At 33.6% G+C, this 14,754-nt stretch overlaps 1 protein-coding gene across 2 annotated transcripts in view; it reads left to right on the top strand.

Annotated features, from left to right (window-relative positions):
* Positions 1-14,754, top strand: part of LOC132702933 (RNA-binding protein Musashi homolog Rbp6) — an 838,217-nt gene that overhangs the window by 212,917 nt on the left and 610,546 nt on the right. The window lies entirely within an intron of this gene.

Raw genomic sequence — 14,754 nt, 5'->3', positions numbered from 1 at the left:
CCGAGATAATTGCAAATCTGTAGTTTTTGTAGGAACCGATTTAGTTCGGTAGCAAATGAAAGCTCACTTATATCATTTTTTCTCAAATCTTGTGTTCTTCGGTATTTACCACAATAGGTGAGTTGATCGAAGTGGGTCTACCTGCAATGGTTTTTTTCTTTATACAAGAAATATTAATGTCTATATTCGAAGATTCATATTCCTTTAAACATTTGCTTTTTGTTCTGGAGACTGCATTCCACTTTTTTCGGAATTCCAAAAAGTAACGACTAACGAGTTTACTGACATTTTCTTTTTGGTGCCTTCGACAGAAAAGAGAGTTGATTTTATTTCAGTAATTGTAATTCCTGCTTCAAACAGTAATCTTCTGGAAATTGTGTGACATTTCGTCCCTAAAGATAAAATAGTAGACTGAAGACCAGTAGATTGCGTGGCACCCATAGGATTACCCCCTCCGTTGCTCCCTCCCGCATCGGATTTAATATTCTATATAAAACAAATGCGTACATTGATGCGTCGAAAATAAAGTTTATTTTTGCTTTATCTAATTTTTGTTTATCTGTAGAGGAGATGAATAAAAAAACTATAATGTTATTGTTACATAGGTACCTTAATATATTTTTATAAAATATTGAGGTTGGTTTATGGGAGGAAGTTCATAAGACAATGTGATACCGTTTTGATCAATTGCTGAGATATCTCTAAACAAAATTAAAGAGTTTACTTTAGGTAATAGAAAGAGAAAACAGATTCAATTAAATAGCAGTCACGTGGAATGCAAAAAACAAAATTAATATGTCCTTCTTGATATAAGTAGCCTAAACTTACCTCTATTAAGTTCATCCATTGAAAAAAGGTATTTCTGATTGTGGTCATAGAACAGGAATCAGAACTTGGACATTTTTTTTAAATATTTCTGCAAGAAAGCACAGGCGTATCACGATTGTACTTACTTGGACGCTGTTTACGGTTACCATGGAGATGTTTACCCCGCGATTTAATTGTTTTTAGATAATTCTAAGCTTGCTTTTTTAATGCTGCGGAAAATATCTTGGAAAAAGCGAATAATAAAATTTGGAATTTTTCAAACTTTTTGAGTCATCCTAGGCCACCGTGCGACGGCCTCTATATCTGTAAGTGAAGAAACGTGGTTTGAATCATAATAAACTCATAATTGTATTGTGCAGCAATTCGGAACCCCGGCCTCATTTTTTTCAAAGTCTCTTGCAGTTTTTTGCTGCACAATATTGTTGATCGTTTGGTTAGCTGTGTGGCCAAGTCACGTAAAATTGTCGAACGAGAACAATGCGGAAAATAGGTCGTCGAACTCCAGTGAAGCTCTCTTAGGACCAGGCGTCGCTAAAAAGCCAACGGGAGAAAAAATGTCTCACGCTAACGACAACAACTATCTTTCATCTCGTTGTCGTCCTGCGTGTCCGAGATCGGTTCACAAAAACGAGTAGCGCCGAGATATCATTTGCAACGTTGCAACGGGAAACAAAAGAGAAACGGAAGACAATTGAAAGGAGCCCCGAGGGCCGGTCTTTGGCCGTTGTTTAAGCGGCAAAACGGATTTATCGTCATTTCCCTGGGTGTTTAGCGTAATGTGACAGGGTAAAGCTGGAGTCCGTAAAAGCGCAGAATTTATGCCCCCGCTAGTAAATAAAATTCGTACATTCAGGAAGTAGTTGATATTTTTGTTTTTTGGGTTTAATAAATTACTCATTTGTGAAATATTCCTGAAGGATTTACTCACATGCATTGCAGGGATGTAAACTGTAATGCGTACGTGGACTTTACTGATTACCGTCGACAGAATTAAGCACGAAAAACTAATGGATCTTTTGAAGATGATTAGACAGTGATGACAAAGATGTCCGGCTAATTAATAAGATCTGTTGCAATCAAACAGCGTTGACAAATAAGGAAAGTAAGACAAGGGGTGTCTGATGTCCCAACTGCTGTACAATTTCTACTCAAGTTATGTAGGCTGGTATTGGAGGATATCGACAAGGACATTCTTTTGTGATGGATGTGTTTCGACCAGAAGCACACCGGATTTAGAAAGAAGAAATTACTCCATTATATCCTTCAGGGAAAAATTCCTGGAAGAATTGCGACAGGAGTCTCTTGGCTGGCCAATCTTCGAGCATGGTTGGTTTGTCTTGTCTTCCACACAAGTGTTCCGGATCGGCAACCAACAAAATAATCATTGCCAGAACGATCGCAACGTTCGTGCGGGCACGGACCCTAAGAAGAGAAGATTAACCGTTTACCAAAATGAAGGATGGCAAAGATTTTAAATTTGTTTGTTATCACCAAAGAGTCACATTTCTTGTTTTTTATTGCAAGTTTATGTTTATGTTTATGCTTATCGACCAGGACGTACGTGTGTCGTATGTGTCGTCTTTGATAATTTGGATTGTATTAGATTTAATACTTTAAGGTATTTTAACCTGTTCGTTGAACTGACATAAAACGTCAATCGAAATTTTGCATAAATTTATGCTATCAATATCCTTCGTTTTAAGCAAAGCACTCACGATATAGTATAATAATCCGATCAGCATAAGTATATCCGTATATAACTTGTGTATTATTCCAGTCTCCGCCCATTGCTTAGGCAGTTTAACTTCCGGCACGTCGCATTTATTATATTAATCGAATTATACAGACGTGTGAACTCCGGCAGATTCAGCATAAACAAGGGAAAATCGTTCGCTTCTATCTGCCAAGTTTCCGTTTCTGTGCCCCTTTATTATATTCTATCTGCGCAATCTTCTTTGTTCCGATAACAACCACTATTGGTCACGGGTCTCACATTGTTGTCGATTGCGTGCGCATTTTTCAGGCCTACTCAACCCCTATTGCGGTCATATTAGTAGTCTCCATTCCTAGACGATGTCTTGAAAACTGATTGGCATGCCAAATTATGAATGATGTCACATTCTAAAATCTTCCTTGGCCGAGGAAGCATCAAGTTTCGACTGTGAATTCAACCTTTAGTATGTTATGTAACGCGTGGTATATTGTGCCTATGGTCCTGCAAAAGTTCTTCTCGTCTTTTACGAGACGTATTTTTGTAAAAACGTCACTCTTATATCTTGTATCTTAATTGTGCAATATGTATACACTTAGAACAATTCTTTTTGACGACTTTTATCGTTAATTTATAATTATGCCCGCTTGCTTCAGCTGAAGCAGAAGTTAATTTAGAGACCGATCCTAGAAGGGACTAGGTAATAGAAAGAGAAAAAAATGAGGAAAAATACAAAATAATACGGATACACTTCTCACTTGTAACAGCAGAAAATGACTTTAGTCATTTCACACTGCAGCAATTTATTTTGTTCATGATCGGTGGCATCTTTTGTGAGATGTGAGAATTGATTTGTTATATGCGTTTATTTTGCTGCACGTGTTAATAATTTCAAATGAAACTACATAAATTAATTTTATTAATCTGGTGGTCATTGCTGTTGGAAGCATAGAAAACCCTGCAAATATATTTCTTTCAAACTATTTAAACTGCGACCAAACAAGAGTGAGATTCAAGAAAAGTTGAACTGAAAGAAAATAAGATTTTCAAAACCAAAAATATATTTGCTTTATTGTTCATGTTGCCCAAAAATCATGAAAATTCATTTTTGTTTCTTAAATAGCAATGGGATATACAAAAACTTGAATGATTTGGAGTTAATTTCTTCTACAGAATTCGAAAATAAAATAAAATGGTGTTTACAGAATTATTAAAATGATAATAAGTCCGTCCATTCTACAAGTATGATATAATGTTCGAGATACTTTTTCCTCGGTGATAGAATACAAGCCATCATAACATTTTTATTTCCAGGTTTTTGATAATGTCTCAATTTCCAAGTGACATCGATTGAAAAGCGAAGCATTTCTCTGATGACCTCTGCGCTAAATATCGAAGCCATAAAGTGTGTTATATTATTTTCGTTTTATCGTGCAAATGCTGAAAAGGCTGCTGGGATCACCCTCCACTTTGCGCCCTGTTGATATTACGTACGGATTTTATTTTTTGCAGGGCCCCGTGTACCTGTTCGGCTTGGTTCGGTTGCGGGCGGAACGCCCGAGGGGACCTATAAAACATCTTTCATGAGGGGCGTTCTCGGGTCTCCGTTAATAATGTTTTTTATGGGAGAGAGATTGCGGCTGAAAAGCGTTTTTATTGGCGTCGGTTTGCGCCTCAAAAGGATAGCTATTTTAAGCGACTTTTTAGATGCCAAAACGATAATAAGGAAGTAGTTAAGCGTTTGGAAGGATTTGTTTATATACCCGTGCTTTTCGATGATGCATTTCTGATGTGCGTATCCAAAATTCGATTTTAGTTATCAAAATTTGTCGTAAAAATAGGGTAAAACGGTGTACATATTTATTATCGACAGAACGCATAAAACTCAATCATCTTATGAAATTAATTGTATTATACATATATATAATGGATTGTTATGTGTAAATTTGTATTTCACTTTAAAGATTCTATCCGTTAAATCGTATCTCCTGCTGTAACTGTTACTTGTCAAATCCGATTTCAGGAAAAAACTAGTTATGCTGGTAACAAAAATTGACCAAACCACGCAGAAATTAAATATGAAGACAGGTTTGGTAACCTATTGAGTCTAGAATGGGTGTTAGTTTAGCCTGATATACAATGCGAATCTCTTAGTTTTTGTCATAAATGTTGTTAAAAAAGCAAACTTAGCATTTTTTTTTCACTAAATACACGCGGCGGATCAGCATTTTATATCACATGTTTCTTAATATTGTATAGGCAACCTATAAAATTCCTAGAAATGCCTGAGATCATTTACTCATTCTAAAGGAATACCAAGGTTTAATTCGTTTTATTTTTCATAGAATCACGAGAAGAAACCATTTAGAATTCAAAATAGACAATTAAAAAACTTCTATTACCCCATTTATTTCTTTGATGGTTTAGATGTTGTATACCGATTCCGAATAAAATTTTTTAAATCTTTTTTAACTCGATAGAACTCAGCACCTTGGCGGCGTGGTGCGCTGAAGTTATTCAACCAAATTACAAAACAAAGCTGTTAAGTTTAACTATCGCGCGATGAAAGCGCTCATACACTGACACGAAAACAGAATATAAAACTCCGGAAAAAAAAGGTCCGGCTAACCGGGGCCAGCTTTATCGGCTCCATCAGTGTGACACTTTTAAGCTTATTTCATTAAGTTTAATACTTTGATGACTCCAAACTGTCCTATTAAATTCCGCACTGAACGGAAGCTTATCTGGGAGTCCATATAGATAAAAACTACATACTCGCTGGATATCTAGTCCGAGAGCAAATCCACTTTCCATATCAGCAGTGTGTTTTTAGACCTTTTAGTTTGTTTGGTTCTATATTCTGCTTTCACGTACATAACCAGCTCTATGTTTCTTGCAAACTGTAAAAACAATAGAGGGAAAAACAATTCATTTTCGCTTGGCAACGATGGCGCACTGTTTTCTAATAATTCTACCTATACACTCAAGAGACACGCTCAAGGGAAAACCTACTACTTATAATAACACAATTTGTATCACTCTGGCCAAAATGTCTACATCTAACATCTGATGTGATGAAGAGGGACTTTTTGAAAACAAAGTTCCCAGCTTTTGTGACGCCCATCCGGATTTCTGGAATTAATGTCGATAATTGTCCTGTTAGACTCTATATACGATATTTGGTCTTATCGACCCGGACACCACTATTTTTACCGCGCATGTCCTAAATTGGGAGATCAGAAACAATTGAGAATCAATCCATAAATAAGTGAAGATTATATGCGGCGAGGATAATAAAATTATAATATGTAGTTTATTTGCTTACTACTTATAATTAAAGGATAATAGGTTCTATGGTAGAATTGCAGAAAAGAAAATGCTGGAAATGTGAATATGCCTTAGTTAGGTATCTGCGAAGATAATCAAATTATATTATGTAGTTGATTTGTTTATTACTTTATTTAAAAATCATAACTGAAGGATAGTAAGTTGTATGGTAGAATAGAAAAGAAAACTCTGGAGCTGTGGCACTTCATTAGTTACGTATCAGTTGCACTCTTACTACAAAGCTCTATACTCCATAATTTGTCGGCTGCATCGCTGAAGGGTCCCGCACTTGGGGACCAAACTTCATTGATTTTAATATATGAAGTTATCTGGTTGATAGGAGGGATTACATTTAGTCTTTTTACGAGCATAGAAAGCAGTTGGCGTTGGGCAAACATTCATTTACGTGTTTACTTTGTGTATTTACGCGCAGACACTCGACAAATTACATATTATTTTACGCCACGTCCGTAGTCTGAAAAAATTTGAAATTATGTATTTGCGCAGTGCAGGGTGTCCATTTAATGATTTCAAAATAAATGCGCTCTTCTTGTTTGCTTATTTTCATTTTGTTGTTTCAAAAGCTTTTTTGTCCTAGTTCTATAATTGGTGAGACTAAATTGGGGGGTTGGTTGAAATACTGCTAATTAGTACTAAAGACATTTTTGATAGGCAAGTTTAAGGATTCATGAAAGAGAAGAAAGCGGAAATATTTTAGTGTTATTGTATATGCTGCTTCAAAATAAGACGCCTTAAATGCACATATTGTTCATATCCTGCTATTTTAAAGAAAGTCTATATGTTTTTATTATATATTTATTTGGAATATTTCTATTGAAGTCGCACAAAGTTTGTTACGGTTAAATTTTACTTTAGTGTGCGAGACAAGTGTTACTATTTCACTACAGCAAATCACCAATACAAAAAATGAAAAATGCCACACGTTTTCGAAATTTAATGCAAAAATTTATATAATAATATATATAATTTTTCAAAGAAGCTTCCACAGGCTACTGTAATACTTTTTACAAAACTTCTGGATTCCTCCTGTGCCGGTTTTTGCTGAGTCGAACTTGATGACGTTTCGCCATCCTGTTGGCTTCTTCAGTTCCAGTCAAGCTCTGAAGAAGCCAACAGGATTATCGGCGAAACGTCAGAAAGTTCGACTCAGCAAAAACCGACACAGGAGGAATCCAGAAGTTTTGCAAAAAGTAATTATATGTATATATATATATATATATATATATATATATATATATATATATATATATATATATATATATATATATATATATATATATATATATATATATATATATATATATATATATATATATATATATATATATATATATATATATATATATATATATATATATATATATATATATATATATATATATATATATATATATATATATGATGACACTATATTCCGGGATATCATCCGTTCGCTCGTTGAACTCCGACTGGAATCCTGCAGACGTTTTGCCAAAATCTCACTTGGCATCTTCAATGCTTCAACACTCGTGTTCGAAGTGTTTTCAGAGCGCGAGCATTGAAGATGCCAAGTGAGATTTTGGCGAAACGTCTGCAGGATTCCAGTCGGATGCAGGATTCCAGTCGGAGTTCAACGAGCGAACGGATGATATCCCGGAATATAGTGTCATCACATTTTTCCATCCGTGAATCAATACTTGAGAATATATATATATATATATATATATATATATATATATATATATATATATATATATATATATATATATATATATATATATATATATATATAAATATTGAAATAATAATTAGAGGTAACGTTTACTTGCTTGGACCTTTCTAAACTACAAGATTTCCCTATGATTTGTTATCTAGAGTACTTACTTACCTGCGTGTTAACAACCTGTTGTCTACCGTGATATATCTCCAGGTAGGTGTAGTATCATACCGCGTTTTAGATCAGAGGTTGGTACTGTCCTTGTAATAGTTCTAGGGTGAGGGGTTAGCAGCACTGTAACCTTTCTGCTAGTTTGTATCTGTATGTCCCAAGAGGGCCTTTAAAACCGTTGGTCGGAGTCATCAGACCCCTAACCAAGCCATAGATTATTTAATAAAATCAGTATCTATGTATTACTTTCGAATCTTAGGGTTACCTCCATCTACGTTTCGTCCATTAATCTTCTGATTTACAATTTATGTAGAGTAAAGTTAGTTACTTTGTTACTCAACTATATATTTTCTTGTTTGATGAAGGTAAACACGGAGTTGCGCTCCCGAATGCCTTTTTTGTTATTTGTTGCTGAGAGGAAGTGATGCGTGGAGCCCGCGCTCAACAGGGTTCCGGAAATCATCATAGGCGTGCGCGACACCTTTGTCGCAGGTTCCAAGTGCAGCTGCACTTCCAAAATCACTATCGTCATCAAATAGGTATTTGTAATGTCTCTCCTCTTCATCGTCTTCCAATTGGTATATCAAACTGAATTTTGCATAAGTTCTGAATGATGACCTGCCGCCTCTAAGTTATAGCAATGCGGAACCGATACAAAATTTCATTGATTATTCCCGGCTCGAGAATCGTTACAGATTCCCTTATTGATCGATTCATTGCCTGGTATGCATGGGACGGATTGAGTGCATAAAAAGAGTTGATAGAGTGTCTTCCCTTATCAGATGGCACGTGTATAGTTAGCGAGCGGATATTCTGGTGCTATTGGTTTTTCAGGGAAGAGGTTCTGTTTTTCCGGTGAAATAATAAATTAGGGACCTTGTTGTGGCTGAGCAAATTGTGGTGCTTGTATTTGGTCTCCTAGTCCATTTTTCTTGGATTTTGTTGAAGCACGTTTCCTGCAACTTTACCTTCGACCACGTTTTTTCGAAGGACCCTTCGGATTGTAAGGAAACTCTTCTTTAAGTAGTTATTTAATATTTTCAAGGGTTTTCTTCTTCTGGCAGAGACCCGCATTTCGCATAACTGTGAGGTCCACAACCCAAGGAGAGCAGATAACCTATTCGTTTAATTTTAAGCGTTTCTGTGTTGTGTTTTTTTCCTAATGTTATATATATATATATATATATATATATATATATATATATATATATATATATATATATATATATATATATATATATATATATATATATATATATATATATATATATATATATATATATATATATATATATTGATACTTGTTAAGTTGGGACTTCCGCTACGTGAAGCGGGCGGCCTAACATCCACTATTTTCGGGACGTATATTATAAAACTTTCGATGTATATATGATGAGGGGGGCTTAAATTTATGGTTTCGCATAAGAGGGGTAATTATTTTTCTTTTCAAAATTATTGGACATCAGACACTCTTTCTCACTTCTTCCATATACGACTCCGCGATGATGCCAAGTTTCTCATATATACAAGAAGTGACAAGGTATGTTTGACTGTTAGACTGTATATTAAGGAAGTCACAATGAGTAAAGAGGTTCAGCTGTATATAGAATTCGCTCGATATTGCAAACGTGGTTCAAACAAAAACTGAATCCGTTGCACGTCTGCACGTCACGAATGGCTCCGGGTGCGTTTAAATTTAATTTGCTGGCGGTCGCTTTGTGACGTGCCGCGGATTTAGTTTTGGAGGAGCTACATATTTTTTAAAAAGATGTCAACTTTTGCTAAGATTTTATGAGAATACGACAAAACAGTAATAATTCTGACTGAGTTTGCAATGAATTTTAGAAATCAAATAGTCACAAACTTTTTTAATATTTTTTGAGTATTATTTTGGTTTATTTAAATTTTTATTATCTGAAACTAAATAAAAAGGATGAGTATAATTAAAAACTCTCTTTTTTATTGGTCGAGGTATTGGTTACACACACGAATAAACGCTTGCCCTGAAAACTCACTTTATTTTATCGTTTACCTCGGTGTAACATGAAAACTATTTGGAATCTGTTACTTTTTCAAAAACCCCAATCGGATGGACCGTTTTTTTTTTTAATTATCAGAATGTAAGCTATGTCGTCAATATCAAGGCCACCAGCGAAGCAGCTAGAAAGGGTCAGATTTGCGAGTACGGTCAGGCAATAAACAACTTAGCGGTTCCGGAGAGCGCTTAGGATCGTTTTTGCTTGTAGACCCTCTTTCGTAGCGAATATGATACACGTATTTTTCTCGTAGTTGAATTTTTTGATTAATTACTTGTTACATAGGGATGGTACCGTTTTATTATATTTGACATTAGTAATTATTTGTATTATATTTTATTGGCAACACTTCATATTTAACTAATAATACATAAGTGTACATAGAAGCTAGCATAAAAACTAAAATTATATCTATGATAACACCTAAAATTAAGTAGAAGTAAAAAGTTAATCTTAAAAAAAAATCCTTCTTCCCATTCCAATCCAATATTAGCGTATATCTTCGGCAAAAATAATAGGTTTTTGATTTATAAAGAAAATTGTCATTACGATTTGTACTCTTCATTCAGTCTGAGTTTGTTTCAGTCTCCGATAAATTAGAGATATTTAGTGTTAATCAGGGATCATTTTTGTCTCGCTTATTGCTACATATTGATTTCACACATTTACAGGAACCAATACATTTCATAAATTTTCTTTTACAGGAACATAGTGGTTCGTTACGCCTGAAATGTTTTGCCTAAATTAAAAAATCTTATTTAACAGAAAATTGAATGTCTCTGTCTTTTTTTAAATCTACAGGTGTTTAGAACTGAGGTATCCTTTTGTAATATTGCTTCGGTTATCAATACATGTGAAATTTTCCAACTCATCGTAAATTGTCTAGAGACAGTTACGTAATCGCTTTCTAAATAAATTTGAATTTCTTCTTGAGCGACGCTTATCCGTGTAAGATATTGAGTGACCACAAACGTGCATGGTCTCAACAAGTTTTTTATATATATAAATATTTTTTTCCATTTGAACTCGCAAAGATGATCGCTTGACAATTATTAAGTATTTCCGTTTCTTTGCTGGCATTACATGTTTCGCTGGGCTTTCAGTCGTCCTGTGACAAGTAAATTGCTGTGAGTGTTTAAAGCAAACTAACTTTAACAGCGTTGAGCGATTACAGAACTATTGCCCAAGACTAACATAAGGTATTCGAACATCTTACACGATATTTGCACTCTGCGACCTTATTTTTCATAATTATAAAAACCATATTCCAAAGTATTTGCAGCAAAGACTGCATTTTAGCATAGATGTATATACGTCAAACTGTCGTTTTTGGGCTATATTATAACACTATTCTGAACTATTCAAAAGATCCTCCTCTTATATAATTGTAAACATAGTTCATAAATTTCCGGCTAAAATACTACAATGAAAACATTAATTTACCTTTAAACAAAATTATTTCATTCTTTAATAAAAGAGCAGTAATATATTTAATTAAACTCTAGTATAAATTAAGAACTGAAAATGAACCAATACAATAAACAATGCCTGAAAATAACCTTTATCAGCGTTTACCTATTTAATTGATCTCGCGAATTCTACGATATTTCAGGCTTCTTACTCTTTATTTTATGTTTTCCTATTAATTCATTTATTTCCTTGACGTTAATGAGCCTTAGCAACTTTTGTGTATAAATAAACTTGTCAAGGCGAACAAGCGGAAGGAAATTTGGAAAATTATATTTGTTTATTTTCTATAATAAAAGTCCTTTATTATTATTAAAGACAGAAAAATAATTAAGTGACAAGGTGTGCCTTATAGTGAGATTATATATTCGGGAAGTCACGATGACCAAAGAGCTTCTGGTATATATAAATTTCGCTGAATATATGAAACATGTTCATAAAAAATTAAATCCGTTGCATGTCATGAATGGCTTCGGGTGCGTTTAAACGTAATTTTCTTGTAGCCGCATCGTCACTTGCAAAGGGCTCACTTTTTGATGATCTGCATATTTTTTAAAAAGATGTAAACTTTTGTTTCATGAAAGAAATACATAACAGTAATAATTATTACTGCACTGAAGTGCACTGAATGTGTTGTGGCCAAAAAGTAACAAATCTTTTATAACATATGGTATTGTTTCGGATATATTTAATTTTTTCATAACTAAAAAGAACTTACTTATATTAAATAGCAGCCGCTAGTAGGCTAAATACAAAGTTTGAGTGTCATCAAATTACTTTTTTTGGAAAGAGGCATAAACTTCTGTAAATTGATGTCAAGATAAAAATTTTAGAAAGAAATTTTACAAATTTTAGAATCTTAATTCAAACTTCCTTTTAAATAATGCGTTCAAAAATATTGATATTCATTTGATTGCGTCAACGTAAACAGAACGCAAACAAACATTTACACTGAAATTGTTTTTATATGTATTTTTGAGTCTTATAATGAATTCGTAGGCTAAGGGGTATTTGCTGTTTAAGAAATTTTAAAGGCCTAACAATCCGGACACATTTTTAAAAAATTATTTTATAATAGTTCCACCCCTAAAAAACTCATTTGAACCCTCTGTATATTATTAAAAACCTTACAAAAATTACGAGAACTACAAAAACTTCATTAAAATGGCTAGATTACATTTGTGTTTTTGATGTAACTTTAATCAAAAACTCTGGAGTTCTACAGGCTGGTCTGAGTGATTATTTTCCTATTTTAAAAACATAAATGTGTAGCAATTTTACAGTGTCCCTAAGAATACAAAACCAACTGGTCGTACAAAAATCGTATGATGCAGGGGCTGGTGGGAGTGAATTTTATAATAAAAATGACAAAAAAATATTATTATGTTGTTGTTATCTACAACATACAGCCATTAAACTGACAAAACCGCTTTTCAATATTTTTATTATAAATCTTTTTTTTTTTTCATTTTAAAAACACACCGCATAATGCTTTTATATCTTTAACGAATACACGCTTGCCCTGAAAACTCATTTTTATGTTATCGTTTACCTCGCTGTAACTTGAAAACTATTTGGTTTATCAAAAAAATGCTTTTTATAAATCATATGCATTCAAGATCAACGAATCAGCTACTTTTTCAAAAACTATAATCGGATGGATCGTTTATTTTTAATTAGCAAAATATGAAGCCCTGTCGTGAACATTACGGCCGCCAGCGAAGCAGGGAGAAAGGGTCAAATTTGCGAAGACGGTCAGTTAATAACAGACTTGCCGTTGCGGCGGCCGCTTAAGATCGTGTTTATTTGTATATCCTCTTTCGTAGCGAATGTGATACGTATTTGCCCTCATAGTCGAATTTTTTGATAGGGATGATACTCTTTTGTTATTTTTGATATTGCAACATTGTATATTAAACCAATAGTACATAAGTGTACATAGAAGCTATAATAAAAATTAAAATTATATCCATAATAACAACTAAAATTAAGTAGAAGTAAAAAGCTAATCTAAAAAAAAACCCTTCGTGTTGGTCAGGGATCATTTTTGTCTCGCTTATCTAAATGTCTAAATTAAAAAATCTTATTTCACAGAAAATTGAATGTCTCTATACCTTTTTTTATATTGACAGGTGTTTAGAACTGATGTATACTCTTGTAATATTGCTTCGGTTATAAGTACATGTGAAATTTTTCATTGAATTTTAGATTATGTGGCAAAAGTTTAAAGTTTCCAGGTATAGTTTCATTTATTGAAATTTGTGTGTAAGATACTGTGTGACAACAAGCGTGGCTGGTTTCAACCAGTTTTTTTGACTTGGTCTCCTTATAATTTAAGAGTCCCAAACCAATAAGTTTAGGGGTATATTCTTTTTCCATTTAAACTCATCATCTTAACAAATATTAAGTATTTCCGTTTCTTTCCTGGCATTACATGTTTCGCTGGAGCCAAGAAGACTTGTTAAAAAATATAAATTATTTGAAATATGTGTTTTGTAATCCTTAATTATCAAATTTTTAAATTTAAATTATGCCATTTATTTCCGTTTTAATATTTTGGCAAATCTTCGTCATTGCAGACGAAGCAAAGGATTAATAGTTGGACGTTTCCGTCTTAGTGTGATGCACTACTGCTTCAATGACTTGCTCCTTAGAAAACCGTTTCAAAAAATTTCTAGGTTCTTCTAGGTATAGATTTCTTCTTGGAGAATTCACTATTTCGACCCACAAAGATGCCTTTAACTTTTTTAACCAAAAATCCCAATGTGCGAGTTTATTTATTGTTTTACGTGATTCTGTCAAATAGCATGAAGCATTTAATTTCGTATTTCTTCGAGTTTTAATTTTGTTTTTCCATATTATTCATGACTTGTCAGAGCTTTTGATTTTTTAAACGTTTCTGGCAAAATACGCAATTTAAAACTCGTATAGGTTTTGTAACAGTTTTTATTTCATTGTAAACTTGTTCCCTTATGTCATTAAAATTCAAAAAAATATGTAGAGCATTAGGATCCTTGCCTTAACAGATGTTCATGCGGATTTTTGCACATTCAATTAATTTTTGTTTGGATACTTGTTTTGACGTTATGAGCCTTATTGACAAGGTACACATAATTGGAAGTTAAAAACTTTTCCTTTAGTGTTAGCAGCTTTTTTCGTTAAATGCTTTAATTTGATTATTGAATCAAGTTCGCAACTAGAACATGTACTGATTTTAATATCCATTTGGATATCATTCTCACACAAAAATAAATATATTTTAGTCACATTAAAAACTACTTCACTCCCTCAAAGAAAACTATTCTGACACTTAAAACGTAGACATAAAAAATAAATAAAATCATCCTCGCTGCGAAAGTTGTACAAGCGCACGTCGGAACCGCAAAGTCTATTGCCTGACCGTCCTCGCAAATCTGACCCTTCCTCGCTGCTTCGCTGGCTTCCGTGATATTCACGACATGGTTTCACATTTTTGCTAATTAAAAACAAAAACTATC

Source organism: Cylas formicarius, unplaced genomic scaffold, assembly GCF_029955315.1.
Source record: "Cylas formicarius isolate icCylForm1 unplaced genomic scaffold, icCylForm1.1 PGA_scaffold_6__28_contigs__length_40554024, whole genome shotgun sequence".
Classification (NCBI taxonomy): Eukaryota; Metazoa; Arthropoda; class Insecta; order Coleoptera; family Brentidae; genus Cylas; species Cylas formicarius.
Note: the sequence above shows the minus strand (reverse complement) of the source record. Positions and strands in the feature narration are given on the sequence as shown.